The sequence below is a fragment of the Dermacentor variabilis genome, chromosome 8 (assembly GCF_050947875.1).
Source record: "Dermacentor variabilis isolate Ectoservices chromosome 8, ASM5094787v1, whole genome shotgun sequence".
Classification (NCBI taxonomy): Eukaryota; Metazoa; Arthropoda; class Arachnida; order Ixodida; family Ixodidae; genus Dermacentor; species Dermacentor variabilis.
The window spans coordinates 59317991-59342426 of record NC_134575.1 but is presented as its reverse complement, the minus strand read 5'-3'; the positions used below and the strand labels follow the sequence as shown (position 1 = coordinate 59342426).

Sequence of the window (24436 nt, the reverse complement as noted above, 5' to 3'; positions counted from 1 at the left end):
AGATGACGATGAGCGCTCGAGGACGAATCACAAGCCCAAAAGGATGAAAAAATGTTTTAGCACGCACTGTCATTCGCAGCTGGAGGGACGTCAAGAAACAGAGTACAGCTGCATCGACAACAGCAGAACAGCGTGTGCGTCTCACTTTCTTCTCGGGGTCATGTGCTAATTTTAGGACACGGCCAGAATTTTTAGCCAGAAGGAATACCGAAGCAGGCGCTTACATCTGCATAATTAAAGTGCACCAACCAGGCCGATTTCTAACATTTAGGCAGTTGAGTGAATAGTTTTGTTTCGCTGAACAAATGAAAAGCTTCGTTTTACTGAATTGGCGTTCTGGCCGTGGGCTTACTCTGTATATATATAGAGAGAGAGAGAGCAAACGATAAATGAAAGACAGGGAGGTTAACCAGGACTGAGCCCGGTTGGCTACCTTACACTGGGGAAAGGGAAAGGGGGACGGAAAGATTATATACCTGTATACCAGGTGATATTTTTTTTAGCATGCAGGGTTTTAAATAACCACCTGTGGCATATTGCATAATTGTTGTCATTGAGGTGTCATCATACTCAATGAGGCAGACATTGCATGAAAAATCGAAACGTATAACCGACTACATAGCGAAAATCACTAATGAATTTTGTAATCAATTACCTTACAGCGCATATTGAAATTTACGAAATGTAACTTGCGATTTCCTATAAAGGCGTATCCACTTGGAATGAAATTTTAGGACGACACCCGTTTCCACATTACTTTTAAAGTTGTCGACACAATACATTGGTGCCCCAGTTACTTTCGTGCTTCAATGCATAAATCGACGTTTTCTTCACATATTAAGTGGAGCGACAGGGCATTTTTTCAGTATGCGTCAGTATGCGCCGTTACTTAAAAAGTTAATTATTGATTTCTTGCTGACTAATCGATTATTCACTTCAACTTTTATTGTGCCAGCAATGTCCAGCGCTTCGAGGAATCGAGCTCAACGAGTACAATTAATCTATCTGACGCAGGCAATTTTTAACTATTTTCTATGGTTTAAAAAAATATTTTCAAGAACACGCAGTATGCACACACATTGCGTTTTGATGAATTACCGAAGTGGGGTCTCCCCACACCTACTGGACCTACCACCGAGCGCGTTCGTCCCCATTTTGCCACATCAATCACTTGGCCAACTACACAGCAAGTCGAACAAAGAGCTCTCAGGAACACATTGCCAACGAGCTGGCTTCACACGGTGCCGCATACCCTTTGTACATTTAAGGGACCACAAAACAGATATCACGACAGGCATGTTAATGAATGACCATGACAAAGTAGCGCACAGAACAAATGTAATCTTTCACTCTACCCTTCATACAACGATGTAGCACCGACGTAGGAGCTCAAGCCAGGCTTACAGGCAACGTGCTGCAGTTGCAATCATCAGACCGCGCGCGTTACAAAGCGACGTGTCTGTCGACTAACCATAGGCACGTTCTATATTTCCCGGCGCATGTCAGATTCCCACTTCTCTGTACACTGCAAATTACTTTCCGCGGAAATCCCAAGGACTAATGAAATTTCGCGAGATACCACCGAGCGTATAGCACAAATCTACAAAAAAATTTTCACTTTCATCGGCCACGCCAAGCTGCCACGCGGTAGCCGGAGAAATTTGATGCGCGGTAATCCGTAGACTGCTTTGCGAGGTCTTTGTTGGTGCGAACGCTCGCAGATGAGAGCGAGCAATGTCCTTTCGAGAAGTAAAAGAAGTGCGGATCGTGTTGATGGTGATGATTTCTACTGGTAACCGCTTCGAAACGGGGCGGTGACAAATAGTCACCCAGCCTGCTCGAGCTAATAAGGTATATTTACACACGTCTAGCATTCTAGAATTGAGCCTATCAATTTGTAGTGTTTGCTCGCTTCATTAAAACATCTGCCTCCATATTCGACGGTGAAAGTTGCGCCTTCCGCTGTATGAAGGACAAGACTCGGCTAATGTTTCCACTGTTGTCTTTATTTCGGCGTCACCAGAGAAATCTTTGTGGTCCATCTCCAAATCTGAAGATTCTGAAGTGTCTTATACAGAAGGTGCACTAGCAGACGATGAAAATAACATTGCTAACGCATTTAATGAGTATTTTGAATCTGTATTTACGCACGAAAATAGCGTTGTGTCTGTGCCGCCTCATAGAATATGTAGTGTTACGTTTCGCCTACGACGCGCGGTTTAGCCGGCGCGGATGCAACGGACGCCGGGGCTTCGTTCAAAGCGGCAGACTTTTTGGCCCGTTCGGCGCCGCCGCTACGCCTCCCTGCCAAGCGCGTCCAGGCATGTTCCAATGCCAGGTGTCTTCGTGTGCGTGTGTGTGTGTATGTGCATGTTGGTGCCCACGCTTGTCGAAGCGCGGCAGCCGGGGAGAGGAGCTCCCCCAACTGTGAAGCGAGGGGGTCCGAGCGGCGCCGGCACGACGTATGCGCCACCTTCTCTTCCCATTGTGCCCAAGCGGCGCCGGCACGACGGCTGCGCCACCTTCTCATCCCATTGTGCCCGAGCGGCACAGTCACGTGCTCGTCTTAGAGGGGTTCCTTCTTGCCCTCAACTGCGAGAGTATAAAAGCAGCTGCCCCCGGACGCCAAGGGAGGCTCCGATTTCTTCTGTTGAGTAACGTGCACTCCCGTCTCTCTACTTCGGTCGACCTGACCGCCAACTCTTTGCGATGTTAGAATAAACAAGTTGTTTTGTTGTTACGAGTCGACTCATGCTTTGCCGGGACCTTCGGATGCTTCCAGTTGTGCCCCAGGCCGCCAGGCCAACGCTACCCTTGGGGCTTGCGACCCAGGTGCAACAACGGGCGTCAGCGCCGAGTTCCCAACAACTGTCTGCCAGCGGTGAGATCGCGACAACGGAGGCCAGCAGCGAAGATATGCAGTTGACTGCATGCTGAGCAGCTCAACGACCTTCCGGGAGCTGTGCAACGAGCCCTGTGTGATGACTGGTTGCCTGCAGCGGAACGACTGCGCTGAATTCTTGGCTGCGAGGTTTGGTGAGTGCGGGACTTTCTTCTTCTGAGCTTTGCCAGGCTTTTGTTAGTGTCAGAAACAGAGCTGGTAATTGTGATTGTCGTTGCTGCCGGGTTAGTTTGCGGCAAGACAATAATAGGCAGTAGAGAAAGCAGCATTCAGAGCAGCCATGGATTTGAAGTCGTTGTGCAAACCGAAATTGCTGGAGCTTGCAAGAGAGTTCGGTCTGGATGTCTCGGACAAACTCAGAAAACCAGAACTGCTAAGGGCTATTCTTGAGTTAGAAGCTGAGGATGACGAGCTGTCGGAATGCCTTGAGACCATTGAGGAGAGGGAGACGGCAAAAAGACAGGAGCGCGAAATTAAAGAACAGAAAGAGAAAGATGAGCGTGAACGAAAAGAACAGAAAGAAAAAGAAGAGCGTGAACGTAAAGAACAGAAAGAGCGAGAGCAACAAGAGCGCGACCGTCAACACGCTTTGGAAATGAAGCGTCTCGAGATAGAGATCGAACGCGCTCGTAATGGAAGTCAGGCACACGGTGCAGGAGAACGCGTATTGTTCAAAATGACTGACCTGATGCGGCCGTTTAAGCTTGGAGAGGACATTGGTTTGTTCCTGGTTAACTTTCAGCGAACGTGCGAGAAGCAGGGGTTCTCTCGGGAAACGTGGCCACAGCGCTTGCTCACTTTGTTACCCGGCGAGGCGGCCGACGTAGTCGCTCGCTTGAATAGAGAGGAGGCAGAGGATTTCGACAAAGTGAAATCGAGTCTGCTAAAAAAGTACAGGCTGTCAGCGGAGGCTTTCCGTCGGAAGTTTCGGGAAAATGAGAAAGGCAAAAGTGAGTCATATACGGAGTTTGCCTACAGGCTTATGTCAAACATGCAGGAGTGGCTCAAAGAAGAGAAAGCGTTTGGTGACCACGAGAAAGTTCTGCAGTGTTTCGGGCTAGAACAGTTTTATAGTCGGTTACCTGAGAACGTGCGGTACTGGGTCTTGGATAGGCCAGACGTTAGTACGGTTGCTAAAGCCGCGGAGCTAGCCGAGGAGTTTGTGACGCGTCGGGCTCGCGGAGCTAAGGACGGTCAAAAGGGTGAATTTGGCTCGAAGTTTGAGAGGCCGAAGTTCACGCCCATGAGATTAAAGGGGGACACACGTAGTGCGGATGCGAGTGAAAGCAGTCCGACAGAACGTAAGGAGACGGCGGCAGCCGAAGCCGAACGCAGAAAGCGGTTCGAGATGAGGCAAGCGCGCGTGTGTTATACGTGCCAGAAGCCGGGTCACTTTTCGGCGCAGTGTCCGGAAACAAAAACAAAAGTTGTGTTTTTGTCATTATGCAGCACTGACGAGAACATGAAGCTTCTCGAGCCTTACATGCGAGACCTCCTCGTAAACGGGAAAGAGTGCCGAGTGCTTCGCGATTCCGCAGCTACGATGGATGTAGTTCACCCCTCCTACGTAGAACCCGATATGTTCACAGGCGAGTGCGCATAGATCAAGCAAGCCGTGGAAGCTCATAGCGTGTGTCTGCCGGTAGCAAAAGTGCTTATTGAAGGACCTTTCGGAGCGCTTGAGACGGAGGCGGCAGTGTCATCTATGCTGCCCCCCCCAGTACCCGTACCTATTTTCGAACAGGTCCGATCACCTCCTGCGCGAGAAGGGGCTTTTGTTTGGTGAGGCTAGCGTTCAGGCCTTAACCAGATCGAAGGTTCGGGAGCTCGCTGCAAAGGCGGTAGTTGCGGGGCCGACGTTATCAAACAATGAAAAAGGGTCAGAGGCGCAGCAAGCCGATATTCAGAGCACGCCCGAACTGAATAAAATTGAGCCTGTAGCGTTGAAGGCACCAGATACTGGAGAGGAAATTGCCGATGCGGGAAAGTTAGAAGAGCTATCTGCAGATTTGCTCATCGCGCCTACGTCAGACGGACTTAATAGGTTGCCAAAAGTCAGCCGGTCGGCTTTGATAGCCGAGCAAAAGAAGGATGGCAGCCTAGAAAACGTGCGTTGCAATGTCAAGGAAGGTATCGCCAGGAAAAATGCACGTTTCGTGGAAAGAGGTGGAGTCCTGTACCGGAAGTATCTAGACCGCAGGGGAGTGGAGTTCTATCAGCTGATCGTTCCTCAATGCTATCGTCAGGATCTGTTGCGCTTGTCGTACGGGGGTTCGTGGTCCGGACACCTAGGAGTTAAGAAAACTAAGGACCGTCTCTTGCAAGAGTACTATTGGCCAGGGTGTTTTCGGGACGCAGACCATTTCGTGAGGACATGTGACACCTGTCAGCGGGTGGGCAAACCAGGGGACAAATCGAGGGCGCCGTTGAAGTTGGTACCTATCATTACGGAGCCTTTTAGACGGCTCGTTATTGATACAGTGGGACCTCTGCCGGTAACAGCCACGGGGTACAGACACATTTTGACTGTGATCTGCCCAGCGACAAAGTTCCCTGAAGCAGTGCCGCTTAAAGAACTCAGCTCAGTTGAGATAGTCAATGCACTACTGTCCATATTTGCGCGAGTTGGTTTTCCTGCGGAAATCCAATCAGATCAGGGCACAGTGTTTACTAGCGCTTTGACGACAACTTTTCTCGAAAGGTGTGGGGTAAAGCTGTTACACAGCTCAGTGTGCCATCCACAGTCGAATTCCGTTGAGAAGCTCCACTCCGTCATGAAGCGCGTGTTGAGAGCATTGTGTTTTGAACATCAAACTGACTGGGAGCTGTGTCTGCCTGGGGTGATGTTTGCATTAAGGACCGCGCCGCATGTAGCTACGGGGTTTTCGCCAGCTGAGCTGGTGTACGGTCGCTCGCTGCCATCTCCGCTTCGCATGCTTCGAGAATCGTGGGAAGGCAGGGGCGACGACCCAGTCGTGGTGGAGTACGTGCTTAAGCTCCTCGAACGCTTAAGAAGGGCACAGGAGTTGTCAGGTGAAGCAATGGCAAAGGCCCAGCAGAGGGCCAAGGTTTATTATGATCGGACAGCCAGGGCCCGTCGTTTTGAGGTGGGCGATGAGGTCATGATATTGCGCACATCGCTAAACAACAAACTAGACGTGCAGTGGGAGGGCCCAGCACGGATTGTTCAAAAACTGTCGGACGTTAACTACGTGGTGAGTCTGCCAGGAAAGCGGAAAGCACAGCAAGTTTACCACTGTAATCTGCTCAAACCTTATAGACAAAGGGAAGCAGTGGTGTTCATGATGGTAAACGTTCCCGAAGAGCTTACGGTCGAGCTTCCGGGACTAGGCTCAGTGACGAACAGGGAAGACACCGGTCAAGTCATTAGTGACCTTATCAGTAAAGCACCGCTGTCGCCTGAGCAGAAAACCGAACTACACCAGCTCTTACAAGAGTTTCAAGGTCTGTTCTCTGAGAGGCCTGGTAGGACTTCTGTCCTTACTCATGACATAGAACTTACCTCCCCAGAGCCAGTACGATCCAAGGCGTACCGGGTGTCACCCCGCCAGAGCGATATTATGGAGGCTGAGGTAAAGAAAATGCTACAGCTCGGTGTTATTGAGGCAGGTGAGAGTGATTATACCTCCCCTTTGATTTTAGTTGAGGTACCGGGCAAGGAACCTCGTCCTTGCGTCGACTACCGCAGGCTTAATTCCATCACTAAGGATCAAATTTATCCGATCCCTAACATCGAGGAGCGCCTTGAGAAAGTTAGTAGCGCTCAGTTTATTTCCACCCTAGATCTTGTCAGGGGTTATTGGCAGGTTCCACTTACAGAAGAGGCTAGTAGGTATGCGGCGTTCATTTCACCAATGGGAACATTCCGTCCTAAAGTGTTGAGTTTTGGTTTGAAGAACGCGCCATACTGCTTTTCAAGCCTCATGGATAAAGTGTTGCGGGGACAGCAAGAATTCGCTTTACCGTATCTAGACGACGTAGCGATATTCTCCGCATCCTGGTCTGAGCATATGGCACACTTGCGGGCAGTGCTAACCCGCCTGCGCGATGCGGGCTTGACAGTCAAGGCTCCCAAGTGCCAGTTAGCACAGGCCGAGGTTGTCTACCTCGGTCACATGATTGGTCAGGGTCGTCGCCGCCCCTCTGAAATAAAGGTGGCCGCTGTGCGAGACTTCCCGCAACCGCGCACGAAGACCGATATTCGGTCGTTCTTAGGTGTCGCCGGCTACTATCAGAGGTACATCCCCAGGTACTCTGATATCGCGGCTCCCCTGACGGATGCTCTAAGAAAAACAGAGCCGCAAACAGTCGTATGGGACGAGACAAAGGAAAGAGCTTTTAGCGCCCTAAAGAGTGCCCTAACAAGCCAGCCTGTGCTACGATCGCCAGACTATACAAAAGGGTTCGTTGTTCAGTGCGATGCTAGTGAGCGAGGCATGGGCGTTGTACTGTGCCAACGGGAAAATGGAGAAGTAGAACACCCCGTCCTGTATGCTAGTCGTAAGCTGACCAGTCGTGAGCAGGCGTATAGCGCCACCGAGAAAGAGTGTGCATGTCTCGTGTGGGCCGTTCAGAAATTGTCATGCTATCTAGCCGGCTCGAGGTTTATCATTGAGACGGATCACTGCCCTCTCCAATGGCTGCAGACCATCTCTCCCAAAAATGGCCGCCTCCTGCGCTGGAGCCTCGCTTTGCAACAATATTCCTTTGAGGTGCGTTACAAAAAGGGGAGTCTCAACGGTAACGCCGATGGCTTAAGTCGAAGCCCCTAACGTAGGAATCAGCCTCAAAATTGTTTGTTACTGATGTTTTTCTTCCTGAGGCAGGATTTTTAACATATTGCTTTTGTTTAGTGTTTCAAATTGATGACATGCTTTCTAGTGCAATTTTCCAATTTGTGGACGCGTTCTGAGTGCTGCTAGACTACTGTAAGGAACTAGGCAGTGGTATAGAAGGGGAAAGAGCCTGGCAGGGCTTAGTGAGGGTTGTGCCGTGCTTGCTGACTAAGCGGTTGAGTTTCAGCGTAGTTCTAACGCTTGCCGGGAACAAGAACAAAAATGTGAACTCTCCCGAAGTCACTTTGCAGTGTCCCGTGCGAACCTGAACGAGAGAACGAGGCCTTCTCTGTGCGCTGCGCTCAAGAAACGTCGAGGGACGCCCGACTTCGGTTATGAGCATCATCGAGCGACATCCCTCCGGACAGCGGATGCAGTCCCCTGACCATCGGGATCTCCTTCCCCCGGCGGGGCGGTCTGTTACGTTTCGCCTACGACGCGCGGTTTAGCCGGCGCGGATGCAACGGACGCCGGGGCTTCGTTCAAAGCGGCAGACTTTTTGGCCCGTTCGGCGCCGCCGCTACGCCTCCCTGCCAAGCGCGTCCAGGCATGTTCCAATGCCAGGTGTCTTCGTGTGCGTGTGTGTGTGTATGTGCATGTTGGTGCCCACGCTTGTCGAAGCGCGGCAGCCGGGGAGAGGAGCTCCCCCAACTGTGAAGCGAGGGGGTCCGAGCGGCGCCGGCACGACGTATGCGCCACCTTCTCTTCCCATTGTGCCCAAGCGGCGCCGGCACGACGGCTGCGCCACCTTCTCATCCCATTGTGCCCGAGCGGCACAGTCACGTGCTCGTCTTAGAGGGGTTCCTTCTTGCCCTCAACTGCGAGAGTATAAAAGCAGCTGCCCCCGGACGCCAAGGGAGGCTCCGATTTCTTCTGTTGAGTAACGTGCACTCCCGTCTCTCTACTTCGGTCGACCTGACCGCCAACTCTTTGCGATGTTAGAATAAACAAGTTGTTTTGTTGTTACCAGTCGACTCATGCTTTGCCGGGACCTTCGGATGCTTCCAGTTGTGCCCCAGGCCGCCAGGCCAACGCTACCCTTGGGGCTTGCGACCCAGGTGCAACAACGGGCGTCAGCGCCGAGTTCCCAACAGTAGTCATTAGTTTATTGAGTACTTTAAATCTGCATTTTTGCCCCAAGATAGCGTTGTATCTCTGTGCCACCTACAGGAGTTGTAATAAACGAGAAGAAAAGGTGTTAACCAAGGGACCCTATTGTTATTATTCATGTCATAAGAAGCCAACCAACAATGACACCAAGGACAACATAGGGGAAATTACTTGTGCTTAATAAATGAAATAAAGAAACGATAAATTGATGGAAATGAAAGTGGATGAAAGAGCAACTTACCGCAGGTGGGGAACGATCCCACAACCTTCGCATAAAGTGGATGAAGAAACAAGTTGCCGCTTGTGGGGAACGATCCCACAACCTTCGGATACATGCGAAGGTTGTGAGATCGTTTCCCCACCTGCGGCAAGTTGTTTTTTCATCCACTTTCATTTCCCTCAATTTATCTTTTCTTTATTTCATTTATAAGGCAAAAGTAATTTCCCCTATGTTGTTCTTGGTGTCGCTGTTGGTTGGCTTCTTATAATATCATTATAGATGTAGTCATTAGTGAACAAGGTTTTTTTCAATATGCTTGTGAACCTTGATGTCATCACAGCGTGTGCACCGGACAACACGCGAAATTTGTTTTTGAAAGGGTATGCTGAATGGGCCGTTGAGTACCTCCATGTTTTATTTTCGAAATCACTGCTAGAACGGCAAGTACCGAGTGACTGGGAGATTGCCAGGTTAAAAACGCCTAATAAAAGTGCAAATAAGAAATCCGTCACTCACCACCGTCAATCTCAATAACGTCCATTGTTTGTAAACTACTTGAGCACGTCATTCGTAACGCCCCATATCGGAGTTTCTTGAAAAACATAAAATGCCAACTGAATACCAGAGTGGGTTGAGAAGAAATGTATTGAACTTGTACGCACCTTGTGGAAACACTGCATGATTTTACCAACTCAATTAATAATAGACATCAAACTGACGCAATCTTTATGGGCGTCGAAAAAGCACTGGACCAAGGTTTGGTACAAGAAATAAATTCATAAGCTCGATAAACGACTACAGAACAGACAACTTGTAACGTGGCTGAACGCTGATCTCAGCAATAGGCAACAATGTATCGTTTTCAAACGTCACCCGTAAAGCCGAGTTTCAACTGAGTCTGGCATGCCACGAGGCTCGGTGCTTGCGCCTTTACTTTTCTTAATATATATTAACGACATTGCACGCGATATCCCCGTTACCATAAATGTTCGTCGATGACTGTGCGCTTTACACCACAGTCAAAAATTCTACCGGTCAACTAATACTAAACGAGGCCTTTCAGAAGGTTTCTGCGTGGTGTGAAAGCTGGTAAATTTCCATTAACTTTAACAAAACAGTTTATATGAAAATTACGAAAAAGAAGAACCCTGTTGCCGTCGTCTATGCTCCAAATAATGTGAAGCTCTCTAAAGATACAGAGAATAAGTATTTAGGTGTTTTGATTAGCAATATAACCTTAATTGGACAAAACACATTAATCTTGTTACCAGCAATGCATGCCGTAAACTGTGCTTCCTTTCAAGATTTCCTAAGCAAATTGCACCTCAAGTTCGTCTGCTGGCATACAAGACAGCAACATTTGATTATACTAGCAACACTTGACTATGCATTTTGCAGTTTATTTTTTTTTTCCTGTAGCGCAAGTAGCACAAGGACGTAGAAGAGAAAACAGATACACACACAGTACTTCCGCTAACACGCTAACACACACGCTAACTTCCGCGACGAACCGCACTTTTATGCCCTCATGTTTATCCTCTCGCGTTTTTTTTTTCTTTTAATAAGCACGTGTCTACTGACAAGGCAACAGAACAAATGATAGCACAACTCACTTGCAAACTAGGCAAAAACTACCATGCTTAACGCATGCGCAGGAACTCCAACTCCTTCTTTGATAGTGACGTGGACGATCAGCTAACACAAGCATTGCCAAACTCTTCAAGGCGAACACTTTCAATGGTGCGACGAGTTACTTCGCATTAGCTTCTCCCGATAATAACTGCATCTTCCAATCGCGGCACACATCCGCTGTTATGACAATGAACTGCGAGGAAGCCATCCGGCGAAGGCTTGTTAGCTTCATTGGAGTGCTCCCTAAGGCTGTCATTAATTCATCTGCCGGTTCGTCCGATATAACTCTTTCCACAGGGCAATGGAATTCGGTAAATAACACAAGTCCTACAGTTAGCGTACCCCTTTTTGTGCTGCTTTTTGCACGCGTCCTTTGTTTTACTATATGGCCTTGCTTTTGCAGACAATATTCTAAGCTTGTTTGGAGCTGTGAATACTACGTCAACCTTTCCACGTAGTTCTATCTTCTTCAGGTTATGCGATAAGTGGTGGGTGAATGTAAGAAATTACGGCGAAATTTTCTTTTTTTAACAGACTCTGCGCTAGCTGACGTCGAGAACCCAGCCTCTCCTGACGGCGTTGCTCTGAGCAGTGATTCAGTAATTGACACAAACAAATTAGTCGGGAAGCCATCCTCACTCAACCGCACTACCGCTTGTTGAAAACCGGAAGAAATTAAATGAGAGCACGATTTCTTCAGTGCATTGTTCAAACACATTTTCGCTATGCCACTTTTCACAAGCTTGGAAAGAGCGAAACTGTACGATAAGAGAGGCCTATCAGCTCTGGGTCGGTAACAGCAGCAGATGTGATCGTCAGACAACACAAATTGTTGATCCTGAAATCCATCTATGACCAGGAGGGCAGAAAAACCGAGAGAGCGGGGCTATTTTCTGAGCAACAATTTTGAAGCGCAGGCGCCCTAGGAAAACATGGCTAATCAGTAATCCGTAAATCTGCTACGTTCACGGGGCAAATAATCTTGCCAAGGAGAAGACTGTCATGCACGTCTTGCTACATTCTCACGCGGAGGGCAACGCTTTCCCAATAATATGCACACTTCGCCAAAACGAAGCGTAGGTCAAAACTCATTTTTTGCCCTGACCACATTGTGTGAGCGTTCGGCGACCCACCTATTTTTGGGGGCTACGGGAGTACCGGTGTTAAAGTACTTAGAAGGGCAAAGGTAGAAGCGAATCATTTTGCTTAAAACCATAAGGATTCCTAACAAGGAACATTCGTACGCGGTAATGCGCTTAGTGCATGTCGAAACAATCTTTGTGTGTCGTAAATATTGAACCACATTTTACGAACCAAAGACAACCTTCGAGACAATTTGAGACTGTAGCGAGCGCTTCACGTCATTGTTAATGAGAAGAGGAATGTGATTGACGTTTAATTAGGCGAGGCCGCAGATAACGCGTAGTAATTACGCATGCATACGCCGACGAGGCGCTCAAATTAGCACCGGCGCGACGATTAGGCGCTCGAACGGCTAATTGCCGGTGCTTTTTTTTTTTCCCACGCAGATGCGACGAAATGCGCTTCTCTCCCATTAGTTTCCACACCCTTCCTCTTTATTTCTTGTTCGCTATTCTTCTCTATCTCTTGTACGATGACTACAGCCGCTTCGCCAATGAATCAAGGCGTGCCTAGACGTCGCCTGCAGACGCCGCCCGCAGGGAGCGCATTGCCAATTTGCACCGGGACTAGTGAAAGAAGAACGGTGCAGTTCGGGAGTGACAACTGAACAGACAAAGCCGCAGCGAGCGAAATTGGACGTCCCAATATAGACTCGGCGAGGCGTTCGGGAAAGGAACAAAGTCGCAACAAAGAAGCAACAAAACCGGAATAAAACTTACAGGAACCACATTCAGATGGAAGATATATGGGTGAGAAAGTAGAAATAGAAAGAGCCACCTAGGTTAGCGTTCAGATATTTCCTCCTGTACTACGATAGAAAAAAATGGGTGCTCTAATTACCTGGCTAGTTTTAAAACGTTGTACATTCAACTGTAATGTACGGCCCGCTTCAGGAGGCGAATCAGAATGTCGCGAGGCATCGTGTGATTGCTCGGGTTTTCTGGGGCGGGGGGCATGTGCGAGACATTCGGCGGCTTCAGAAAGATCGTCTTTTTCCGGCCACTGTTCGAGGGGCCACTTCGCGCACCTTCTCGTAGTTGCCGGTGCATTCTGCAGTGGCGACACCGCTGCGATGCAGTTGCCGCAGGCGGTCGTCGTCGCGCTGTTTGTTTCCCTTCCTGTAGAGCTGTTGCGTAACCGAGCTTTTTACCTGCTTTGTGAGGAGCTATTCTTCATCGGGGAAGAGGAATTCCTTCGGCAAGGATTCCGTCTCCCTTCGTGTCGGTCTCCTGACGGGCGCAAGAAGCATGTTTTTGCGACCTGCCTGGTCTTGGTGGGTCAAAGCATCCGTTCTCATTCGTAGCAGCTACGTGTGTACCCACTCCATGTGCACATTCATGGCGCATTTCTCTCTTATGCCGCCAGAGCACACCGCGTATACGTAAACCCAATCGGTCGCATCTTCATTGTACACGTGTGCATACCTGTCACGTATGATTTGTACATGTCGGCGCAGCTATTCGAGCAACTGTGTCGGGTCCATATCACGAGAAGCCAACAAAGACACCAAGTACAGCAAAGGGAGAATTACATGTACTCATTAATTGAATCAAAGAAACGACAAATTGGCGGAAATAAAAGTGAATGAGAAGTACAACTGGCCGCACGCATGCAGACGGGGCATGAACCCACATCTTCGCATTACTTCGCGTGTACTGGTGGCGCTGTTGTCACGCCACACCCGATGCAATCGGGGCTAAATTTAGCTTCTCGCTCGGCACTCGTAGAGCCACGTAACTTGGCAGCGCGTTTGTCCATGCGGGCGCGCACAGTCGCGTTTGGGAGAGTCTACACAGCCGTAGTAGGAGCACTCCATCGAACCTCAAGCCTGGGCTCATCGGGAGTCAAAAGGCACCTACACGTGAGCAATTATCTGGCGCGAATTTTCACGCTTGCTCGGTTATGGCGTCCCCCCGAGTTCGACACGGAGGGTCCCCAAATGGCGCGGAAATTAAGACTCAGGCCGCACGGCGTAGAGATGCTGATTCGCGCCCACAGCACCCACAGGAGCTCTCACGTAGCCCACAGCGGCTGCGTCCCTTGATGCAGACTACCCGTTGTCTTTTATTAACTGTGGTATTAACTGCGTTTAGGAAGAGGCTGGTGCTTATATGTAGCGGCCACTACCCATATCTGACATGGCACCTTGCTCGTAATGTTTATCTTGCAGCAGTGTCTTGCAGTGCAGTGTTTAAAAAACTTTTTTTTTTCGGCTTCTTTCCTCAGCAGTTTCAACAGCTTAAGGTTCCCTGCTTGGAGGCTAACCAATATAATTGTTTTGCCCGCACTCATGATCTCTGCGTTTGATAATGCCCTCGCGAGAACCTTAAGAAGCACTAGCTTTTATACCAAGCAGTACGGGTTTTCATATATTACAGGATACACAGACATTGCGTATATATGACTTCGAATTCAGGCATTTTAGAGGTGTTTTCTGTCAACTTCCACTCTTCGTGATTTGTGACTATAAATTAAGATTCAGGATATATCTGCCAAGGCAAGAACTGTCGGACGTCATTTTCTTGCGCGCTGTCACACTGTCTGTCAAAACACAACAGAATCTTACGCACATTTACATGTCGTCACACAAAGAGACATACAGCATTGTATAATGTCACAAAGTCGCAACTTATCGGAAAATCAGCTTTCTTTTAAGTAATGCAGCAGGGCTTTTAAGGTCGCTAAAACGGCGTTATTTCGAGACCCGTGTACTGGAATATTGATTTTTTTTCCTGTTTATTTCTTTTCTCACATCGTTCTTACCTGAATTTCATTTTCTGAATACAGCGTAGCAAACCATCAGACTACATCCGTTTATTCGCCTTTTGTCTGTCTCTTTGATAATATAAGTTTTTATTCATATTTATCGTTTTTCACAACACAGAAAAGCAACCAGTTGAATAAGCAACAACTCAGATAATAGAACCTATGTAAGTTAAAAGGTCGCTTTTCTTTGCAGAGGGTGTCGTGTATACCTGATGAGTCAAAACGGGTTTTCGTGGGCAGAACGGTTTTGAGTTTTCCAGCATTAAAAATGAAAGCCTTGTCCCGTGCGAAGCCGTGACTATCGCTTCTAGTATTTTCATTCACCTCCCGCTTTACGAGTTCGTAGTTCGCTTCCTCTGCCTTTATGATTCTGCTTTTTGTTGTTGATCTCCCAAACGATCCTCCGTCACACTCCGCCTCACAAACGTTGTGCAGCATGGTGTAGGCGACTTTACCGATGTCAGCGGATCGGGAGATAGACCCAGAAGGAAGCGCTCGCCCGCTTGGCCACAGCTAATCCCCCGATCCGTCCGTGAGCGGCTCCACATTAAACGTATAATCCCGGATGGGTTAGTGGCGCACAACGGGCTCGGCCTTTATCGTTACTCGTACGCTCGCTGAAAGTTCCCTCTCCCGAACGACTCACGTGACCATCTACGGCGTTCGCGGTACTGCAGTCAGTGATTGAGGCGGAGCGCAGGCGTCCGTTCAGCATGCCAAGTACCATTGATCAGCTCGGGGATATCCATAGCGGACTCGCCTAAGCGTTCCATGCCTATTACGTAGCCTCGGAACTATGCCCTTTCTTTTTCTATGAATACAGAAGAGGGATGGGAGCACGGACGAACTCCTCCCCAGAAGCCGGTAGCACGCAAGGCGATCGATGAGCCAGCACGCATTCGCGGTCGCATGTTCGGAATCAATCATGGCCCAAACATTCTTCGTGGGGACTGCGCGCACTTTCGTCGTCCTTTCGTGCATGTCCGGTTACCGGTCGTTTCGCGTGAAAGCAGCTGCAGAGCACGAAACTGCATACACAAGGACCCAGTGACTGTGTGCTGCTGAGACCGATGTGGCGAGTTTGATCCTAGCGGCACTGCTCAGTGAAATTGGAGATGAATAAGGACAAACGTTTGAACGCCTTAACTGTCGAAGGCTTAGGGTAGGATGGAAAACTGAAAGAGCTGGAAAGCGTTCGCGATGTATTATTTTCTTTTTCTTTCTTTAGGCAGCGCTCACCAATTGACGAAGGACGTCTCAGGGTAGCTTTGCTGATTTGCTGGTAGAAGATTAAGACAATGCTTAATAAAGTAGCGGGAGAACTGGAGTTGATCAATGGCATATATCACCTTGAATATTGTAAAGAGAGCAGCTATCGAGGCCATGTATATACAGGGCATCGTTCAAAGGAAAATTTCCAGATGAACAAAAGAAAAAAACAGGCTTAGAATGCATGTGGCAGAAACTTTCCTTTATTGACCAATAGTTATCGTTATCCTTGAAAACAACGCCGCAATGCGGTTTTCACGTAACACAGCCGTTCATGAAACTAATAGACCAATAGGCTGCTCGAATTAGTATCAATAGAAAAATGTGAACGTCGTATACCGCGCATGTGTGGTAATCGCTGAGAAGCGAATTAAGATTTCTTTTTTTTTACTTGCAGAAACATTACAACGTCTCTATTTCATCCCAGATGTCAACTGCGTCTACTTTGTTTACATCACTTCTATCTCCACACTTCTTCACTTCTCTATAGCTGACGCCTTCAATTTTCTGTTGCCGACTTCTTCCCATATCTGCAGTCCAACCCTCGTACTTCGAAGTACGCTCGAGTCACACTTTGCTCACTTCTTTCTCCACACTCGGCTGCTTCAGTTGCCGACTTCTTTACTTCTGGCCTCTTGTTATGCAAGTGCATTCGGACAGGTACCCGCTGGCACTGGCCAGTTCCGGAGGATCGGCCAAGAATTGTCACATATCCAGTGACGCGAGTACTCGATTCGGGTACATAAACTGTTACCTAAGTAATTGGCTATTCGCGTTCGGGTACATAGTCAGTGACACTCACCCAGCCACCCAGGTTTGTGACTGATGTATTCTGATGAAACGAGATCTGTTGGCAAGTGCGGTGTCGCCGACTTCTCCACAAACAATAGATTGTCCATTGAGCAAATGATGATAACATGAGGTCATATGAAAACGTAGACGGTCTGGCAATAAATCACATTTCGTTAACGTGTTTAAACGGCAAGAACCAATATAAAAAAGAAACCTAGCGCACCAAACAATCTATAACCCACAAATAATGCTGCGAGACGACATTAGCACACAAAGACACGAAAAGTGTTCATACATAGATAGAATGTCACATTCAGTAAAGAAGGTTAATAAAGCTTTCATAGCTGATTGTTGTCACGACGCCTTACTTCATGGCCTTTCTATGCTGAAAGGACGATTATAAGAGTAGCTAACGCTGCGTTCAAAGCACCATCTTTGTTGTTCCAAGTTACGACAGCTTAGTTGTCCACTCGGGAAGACATTGGCAGCCAATAGAAAACAGCCAGCAACCGACCGCAAGCTTCACTGTTAAATGGCATGCGAGGGAAGCAAAACATCACGTGTGTTGTTGAGATTAGAGAATCTGCTGGCACAGGATGTGGTTAGCTGAAGCAAGGCATGGACAACTGCAGAAAACAGTTAGGAGGTGCCTTCGCTCTGCATGAACTATAGTATAGTATGATGAAGATTAGCCTGTGGACCCTATGACACTACACATTTTATTGACTCAAATTGTGAAGATAGGGGCTGGGAAGTGAACTCAGTACACTGAATGTTACAAATCATTTTAAATCAAAGCTTTTAGGCGCCAGTTCCTGCGCCGAGGGTCGGCGTGCCTCGGCGTCGTGCCTCGGCGTAACCGTGCGAACAAGCGCCCAGAAAGATCAAAGCGACCGCAGAGCGCAACGGAACATGAAAGACACGAGGAAGAAAGTGGAGATGAGGGCGCAGCGGAACCATGCGATGGAAAGCGGAGGAGGGTATGGCGAAAGCGAGAGAAGAAAAGCGCAGTGCGGCGACAATGGCTACGAGATGGCGCCAGAGTAGCGCGCGTCGTCGGTGAGGTCTGCCGACGGCGGCTACTGTGAATCGCGCCCACGCGTCACCCACGCGCTGGCTCTAGCCATTTCCAGATTAGCGAGGCAGTCGTGCCGCACTTTGCTCTGTTTGCAACGTGCCGCACGACACAGATCGCCCGCGCTTGTCAATACATCGCGCAATGAAAGCACGTATGGAACTACGCTGAAATTTGGCATTAGGGAGTAGCGTAATCATCGGTGAATTGTTAGTGCGCAGCTTTTTGGCGCCCGTTCCTGAGTTAGGCGCCCATTCCCTCGCCGTAACCAGATCCGTAGCCGGGGCCAGCGCGCCGCTCTAGCTGCGTGCGCTCCTGGCACCATCACTCGAGCGCGGCGCGAGCCTTGCTCTCTTCGCTCTTCCTCCAATTACAACCCTGTGCGGCGGCAATCAGAGCGCCGGCTCGGTGGCGGCTGATCTCGATGCGCGCTTGCCAAGCCGAAACGGACAGCCACCTTCAGTTGACTCGCTAGCAGCGTCAGCGGCGTCAGTCAGTCGCTGCCATCTCTTCAGCGCGCAACGTTCCTATGCGCCTACGCGCTACCTCCCCATAAGCGAGGCAGTTGCGCCAAGCTACGCTCCGTTTGCGGCGGCTGGTGCGAAATGTTCCGCACGAGACGGGTTGTCCGAGGCTCACAGACGGTTTACATCATAATATAATCCGTCAGCCTATATAAATGGTTTATTCTCAGCCAGTTCTTTCTGAGCCACGAGCGAGGCAACCCCTGGAAGTCCTTCGTCTGCCGCTGCTGCTAAACGAGCTGCCCGAGCAGAGTCCCAGCGCCGTCGCCGCCGGAATCCAGACGTGCGCTATGCCGAACCAGGCATTGGGGCAGCAAATCGACCACAGATCGGTCTATTTCTGCCACCACAAAGCTACCTTCATGACTATCAAGAACTAGGAGTGGAGTGTTTCTTGAAGAAGGAATACGTGTGAAGAATAAAGAGTTGTCTGTAACTGTACATACATTTCTTTCTCGAATCATTTGCCTCAATATATCGAAAAGCCGAAACAGCTGAAGAGCTGCGCTCAAATATCGCATTCGGAAGTGACGCAATCGTCGGCAATTTCTTTATTTATATTGCACCCCCGAACTGTGAAGTTCCGGGTGGTTTCTCAGACAAGCTTGTCTCTCATTGGTTGGCACAACTAGGCAGGCGCCACCACGCCGACTCTTCCCTCCCGCACCCAAACCTTTCTCCGATTGATCTGCCACGATCGTGCTGCTAATGCATCGACTATCTTGACGATGATGTGACCAAACCACGACTCCTCAGAAGTGAGCAGCAGCGGCATTGGCGGCGAGTACACACGGAGTCGCCATCTATGGGATGGGCCTCGCTTGCGTAGTATGAGGGATAAAGCTACGCGCTCCTCATAGGTTCGGCTGTGGGCGCTGAATAAAAACACCACGCGGGAGCCCTCTTGGACGTTTCTGTAAGTAGCCTCGAAGCAAGAGAAGTTCTTTACTGTCAGACTAATAACCTTGGGCAAACAGAAAGCACATAATCGTTTACCGACGCTATCTCTTTACCCAATACGTACAGTGAACGTCCGCTGCGCGCGGTCGCCGCGGTGGCGTACTCCGAACCCTTGCGTGAAAGGTAGGCATTCGCTGAGAGCAAAGTACGAGATATACATATTTATAGCGGGCTGTCTGTATAACCAAATGGAGTATAACAGAATGAAGCCTCAGTGCAACGATTGCACGAGCTCGCAGCGACCGACTGCGCCTCTGCATGCATGTCCAGGCACAAAGCGTCGCTTTCGCGGCGAGCGCGTTTTCACACCGTGCCGTGAGTTTTAGGCCGCAGCGTATGAGCATTTGACTGTACACAAGGAACCATTGTTGCGAGGGCGCTGTAAGACCTGTTAAAAAATAATATCGCTATAACTAGGGACTTCGACGCCTATGGCGACTTGTGACGTACCGTCGCGGCGATTCAATCTTTTCTTTTTTTTCGTTTCTTCTAAATTATTCGGCGTTTCAATATCATTATTTATCAAGTACATCGCACTGTACGTTTATCGGTCTTCTCAGCGAGCAGTTTCCTCGCTACTTCTTTTTTCTTAACCCAGTATACATTCATTGTTTGGTGCTAGCACAAACATGAGCATACGCCATGCCTTCTTTATGTGCTTTTTACTGTTCCGTTTCCATTCCAGTGAACTTGATAGTATCTAGCATCAACAAGTTCATAAACCGGAGCTTCGCGACATTAGCCAGGCAACGCGCACGGTCGAGCGTCTCAGTGTGCGCTTTGTATTACTCACTGAACATCACAGCCCCGACGCCGTAGCAGAAATATTGCTCGCGGAAGGGCTTGCTGCACACCTGACTTGTAGCGGACGGCTGCTTGCCGGTTCTAAGTCTCGCGATCCAAACTTTACGCAGCTTCTTGTCTCACGGCTCCATGTGAAGGCCGATACCGGGCTCCGTTGCGTACGTCCGGCGCTGCGGCACCGAGCAATAGTCTACCATGTCAATTGTACGCCTTCAAAGGCAGCTACTACCTATTATAGCGTTTCAAATGTTTTCAAGTAGACACCCGAAGCAAGCAAAATCTCCCGGCCTCCCCAGAACCGCTGCGCAGATGGGATTTTAAGCTTTCTTTTTCAGCTTACTTCGGCACTCCCGAAGCAGCCGACGGGGCCCCTGTGTCCACGTGATCCCTCATACGACGTCATGCCGAAGGCAGCGCCAGCTTTTCCAGTGGTGGAGCTCGCCGCCAGTAGAGCTCTGGAGTGCAGAAAACAAGACTTCGCCCGTCTTCACGAGCGGCGCTTGTTCTACCGTAGTCGTCACGAGGAGGTGTGGGAGCTCGGCAGTGAAGTGTCTGGTACCAGCATTCCAACTACTCTTCGGACTCAGTTTCCGCAAAGGTGCTATTACAGAGAACAGCATTTGTTCTCTTGAGGTAAAAAAGAAAATCCACTCGACAGATTGTGGATGGCACCGAGCACGAAAGCACAGCGCGACAGAACGGGAAGCAGCGTTCTTTCTAAGAAGCACCAGAACAAAGAAACCAGCTAGGCGCTCCGACTTCTCTGCAAATGCATGATATCAGCGAAGGTACAGCCCTTACCTCCTGATGATAGTCTCTCCTTAGCGCCAAGCGCGCTGCTACGACCTCTGGAACCGCCCTTGCAACGGCACTGGCCTTCCGAGTCGCCTCATCCCAGAAGAGGCCTGGTGAGTGGGACAGCAGCCAGAACGTCTCCCCTGCACGAGTTGAACGGCAGCTGTGGTGTGAATTCTGACATGACATGCTCCGTTTGGTTTACTTCATCAGGTTTCGTGTGTTCTTTATGCGCGAGTGGCTGCAGTTTGTCTTTTGGGCACGCTGTATAGATAAATCCGGAGTAGGCTCCGGATTTATTTAGGCCATGTTAAAAGGTAGACAACTTACAGAAAACATTGGCGGAAAACGAGGCGATACATACAGAAAGCTCTCTGTGTGTATATATACTTACTTTTTTATGCGTAGGTGCTTTCTCAGTGCGCTCCTTCTGACCAAGCCACGATTAACCAACACGAGTGCTCGTTAATTAGACAATCCACGGTTATTAAGCGCCTTGTTGGCGCTTGTCTTCGTTTTTTTTTCTTTTTGTTCATCCTTCGTCTGCTTCTGCGCTGTTGAAACAACACGGATCACCAACTGGGCCGTTCCCACACTTTGATGAAGCACCGACTAATATCCTAAGAACTTTCTCCTTGTCTTTATTCTGTATTATGTAAGTCTTTATTAAGGGGAATTTCTACTGTTATAAACACGAATAACCGAAAGAAAAAATAAAGAATCCAGCCGTGTCATCGTTTTCAGCCACGCAGTGTTTCATTTGTCCTCGTAGAGGTAAATGCGCCCTCTAATTCACTGAAATTTCAGTGCGCGGATATCTATGGAATCCGCCTTCGTTAGAGAGGGCGCTCGGAATGTTTGTCAGCCAGCTTGTGTTCAGAGCACGCGCAGATTCACTTTACGGGGAGTCCGTTAATTCCATTGGAATCGCTACATCAAAGCAATTTATAAAAAGTGAAAGTCGGATCAGAATAAAGCTTTTTGGGAATGCACGGAACGATAGACAACCTGAACTAATATATATTGAAGTGTTTATATGCAGTTTAGGTAGAGGAGGCTCTTGTCTAGGTAGGAGGTCAGGAAACGCAGTCAGCGTAGCAAAATTGACGTACAGGTAACGAAGCTTCTTCATCAGCACGTACACAGTTTGACCAAGTGCGTAGCAGAAAAGAGCACAAATTATACATATATAGCATGGGTAAGGGCACGTTAGCGCATACTACTTCCTCATTATAAAAAAAAAAGAAATACCGACAACATGTAGCCGTGACGAGTATCTCAAAGTTCTAACTACACTGCGGCAATGTCAGAGCAAGAATGTAATAATTGCCACGGTGAGATCGCCACTTCGCGCGCTCGCGATCGCTTGGTCACGTTTCACGTTCGTGACTGCAGGCACTCCAACTTCTTATCTCTCTTGCGCACACGCGCACACAAACATACACAATCGCACTGACTAACACAAACGCAGACACACACAAAAAGTAAGAACAACGTTCACAAGCACACCCACCTCTGCGCGGCACTGATTAATCAACGAATGCTGCAGGAAGTCAGATCACCAGAACGGGGAGCGGTGGGGGGGGGGGGGGGGAGGAAGAGGGTGCGCAGGAAAACCCTAATCCCAGGAAAAGGTAAAAGTGTGATACACGCAGCGGTTTACCGCGGCAGCTGCAACAAAGTATAGCATACTCCGTCGGGATTGTCGACGCAATTAGCGCACGACTCGCGTGGGTGCGATCGACCGCAGACACTCGACGGGGATCGGATACAGTATAGACAACGGTGGCTTAGAGAGCTGGTGCAGAGCGTCCCACACTAAAAGCAACCGAGAAGCGACAGCGAAAGCTCGCCTGACGATGGCACTAGGGATGCGTTGCGATTCGGCCCATCGCATGGCACAGAGCCGTCCAATTGGGCCACCGATCAGACGGTGTATAATAGAACGCACACGCGAACGAACATTGCTCGTACACTAGTGTACAGTTTCTGCAAATAAAGGTACGACGTAAAAGGTATTTCTTTAATAATTACCTCTGAAAGAACGACAACATAAAATAAAGATTCATTTCTCTGACTTTTCACTGAAGTCACTATGCTGCCGTGTCTGCTTGCGTAAGATGATAGTTAGCTTTGAGACGTGCAGTTTGAAGCACCGCTCACATAGCATATCTGAACACGCCATTACGCACGGCGGCGCCTCCCACATAGGAATTATTCGAACTTAATGTACGCGCCCCAGACAGATCTACTGGTATTCAAGAAAGATCGCTAAAGGAGTCATACTGTCACATATTTTTTTATCTCAGACATACTGCACCGCACGTTTCTAGCATGCAAAAACAATTACACTTAGTAAGTACAAAAGATTAGCAAACATACACAAGCTAGACAGAAAACTACAGTTGCTCCCGAAATGGTTGACCACCGTCGTCTACATTATCGTGGAGGCACGACACAGTGGAAAAATTGGTGAAAACTTTACGCAACATGGTGTAATTATGACTACGTTGTTTATCTAAAAGAACAGCGAAAGGGCAAAACATTGAACGCGTTATTCATTAAAACTTCTTTCTGGGCGAGTTGGTGCATACTTGACATGAAAACTGTTTACAGCGCAAACACATGCAACCACAAAGTATAAGGGACAGGACACAAGCGCGGTAGCCAAGTTTGGCGCAGTTCTGAAGCTTCTCCGACGCTGCTCCAAGAATACGCGGGGTCAAGAGGTGAGCTCGGCTCGGCACGCGAGGAAACATCTACGGCCAAATTCATAAAGCTTTTCGTTCGAAAGTGCCGTCTTTCATTGGCTGAACGCCTTCGATAATAATATGTCCTGCATCACTATTCGCTGGTACGAACGCTTTTAGCTTAAGAAAGTTTTGTGAATACGGGGCGCTTTTTTGTACCAGAAACAGAGCTCTGGCAGCTAGCAGGCGTCTCGGAATGCCGGTGTGATTAGGAACGCCTCAGCGGCGTCGCAGGCGTCGTGGCGAGTACAGGGAATGCGCATCTTCACCGTAATCTAAGGCGAGTTAAGTAGTAATTATACTGAAAACCATTTACAGCGCATATCTGCACAAAAAGAAAAAGCCGTTTTAGCGGTGACCAGCGTATGGCTGGCAGCTCGAGCCACGGGCCAGTTTGTCGCCTTCAGCTTGGGACGAAGCGCACAGAGAATGTTGCACGTAAGTCGAACCATAGGCGCATCGACTGGTTGGGAAGGGGGGAGAGGAGTCTTGCCCCTCTCTGCACCGCACGGTAACGTCGCGCCGTTTCGGCCGTGGCTCTCCCGAAACGCAAGCAAGTAAGCGTAGGTTGTTTCGCAAGTGTGCTCATGTTTTCTAAACTACGTGCATACCAGACCCTTCTGTTCGAAATTACATTATATACATATATATATACACACAGTATGGTCTAAGTTTTTATAGCCCCTTAAGAACCATCGTGTTCTTATCATGTGTTCGCCACCACCTTTTTCGCACCACACAAATTCTAGGTGAGCTAACGTCGACGACCAATTAAAGAAAGTGAGAGGACCCGTTGGCGCAGTGCGCAAACAAATGCATGTGGCCGCTGCGTTCCTCC

The 24436-nt window shown here is 48.9% G+C and overlaps 1 protein-coding gene across 1 annotated transcript in view; it reads right to left on the bottom strand.

The window, feature by feature from the left end:
• Nucleotides 1-24436, bottom strand: part of LOC142590236 (uncharacterized) — a 231838-nt gene that overhangs the window by 28212 nt on the left and 179190 nt on the right. The window contains exon 3 of the mRNA XM_075702164.1: nt 20855-20991. The gene's annotated coding sequence lies outside the window, so the exon portion shown is untranslated. The remainder of the gene's footprint in view (nt 1-20854; nt 20992-24436) is intronic.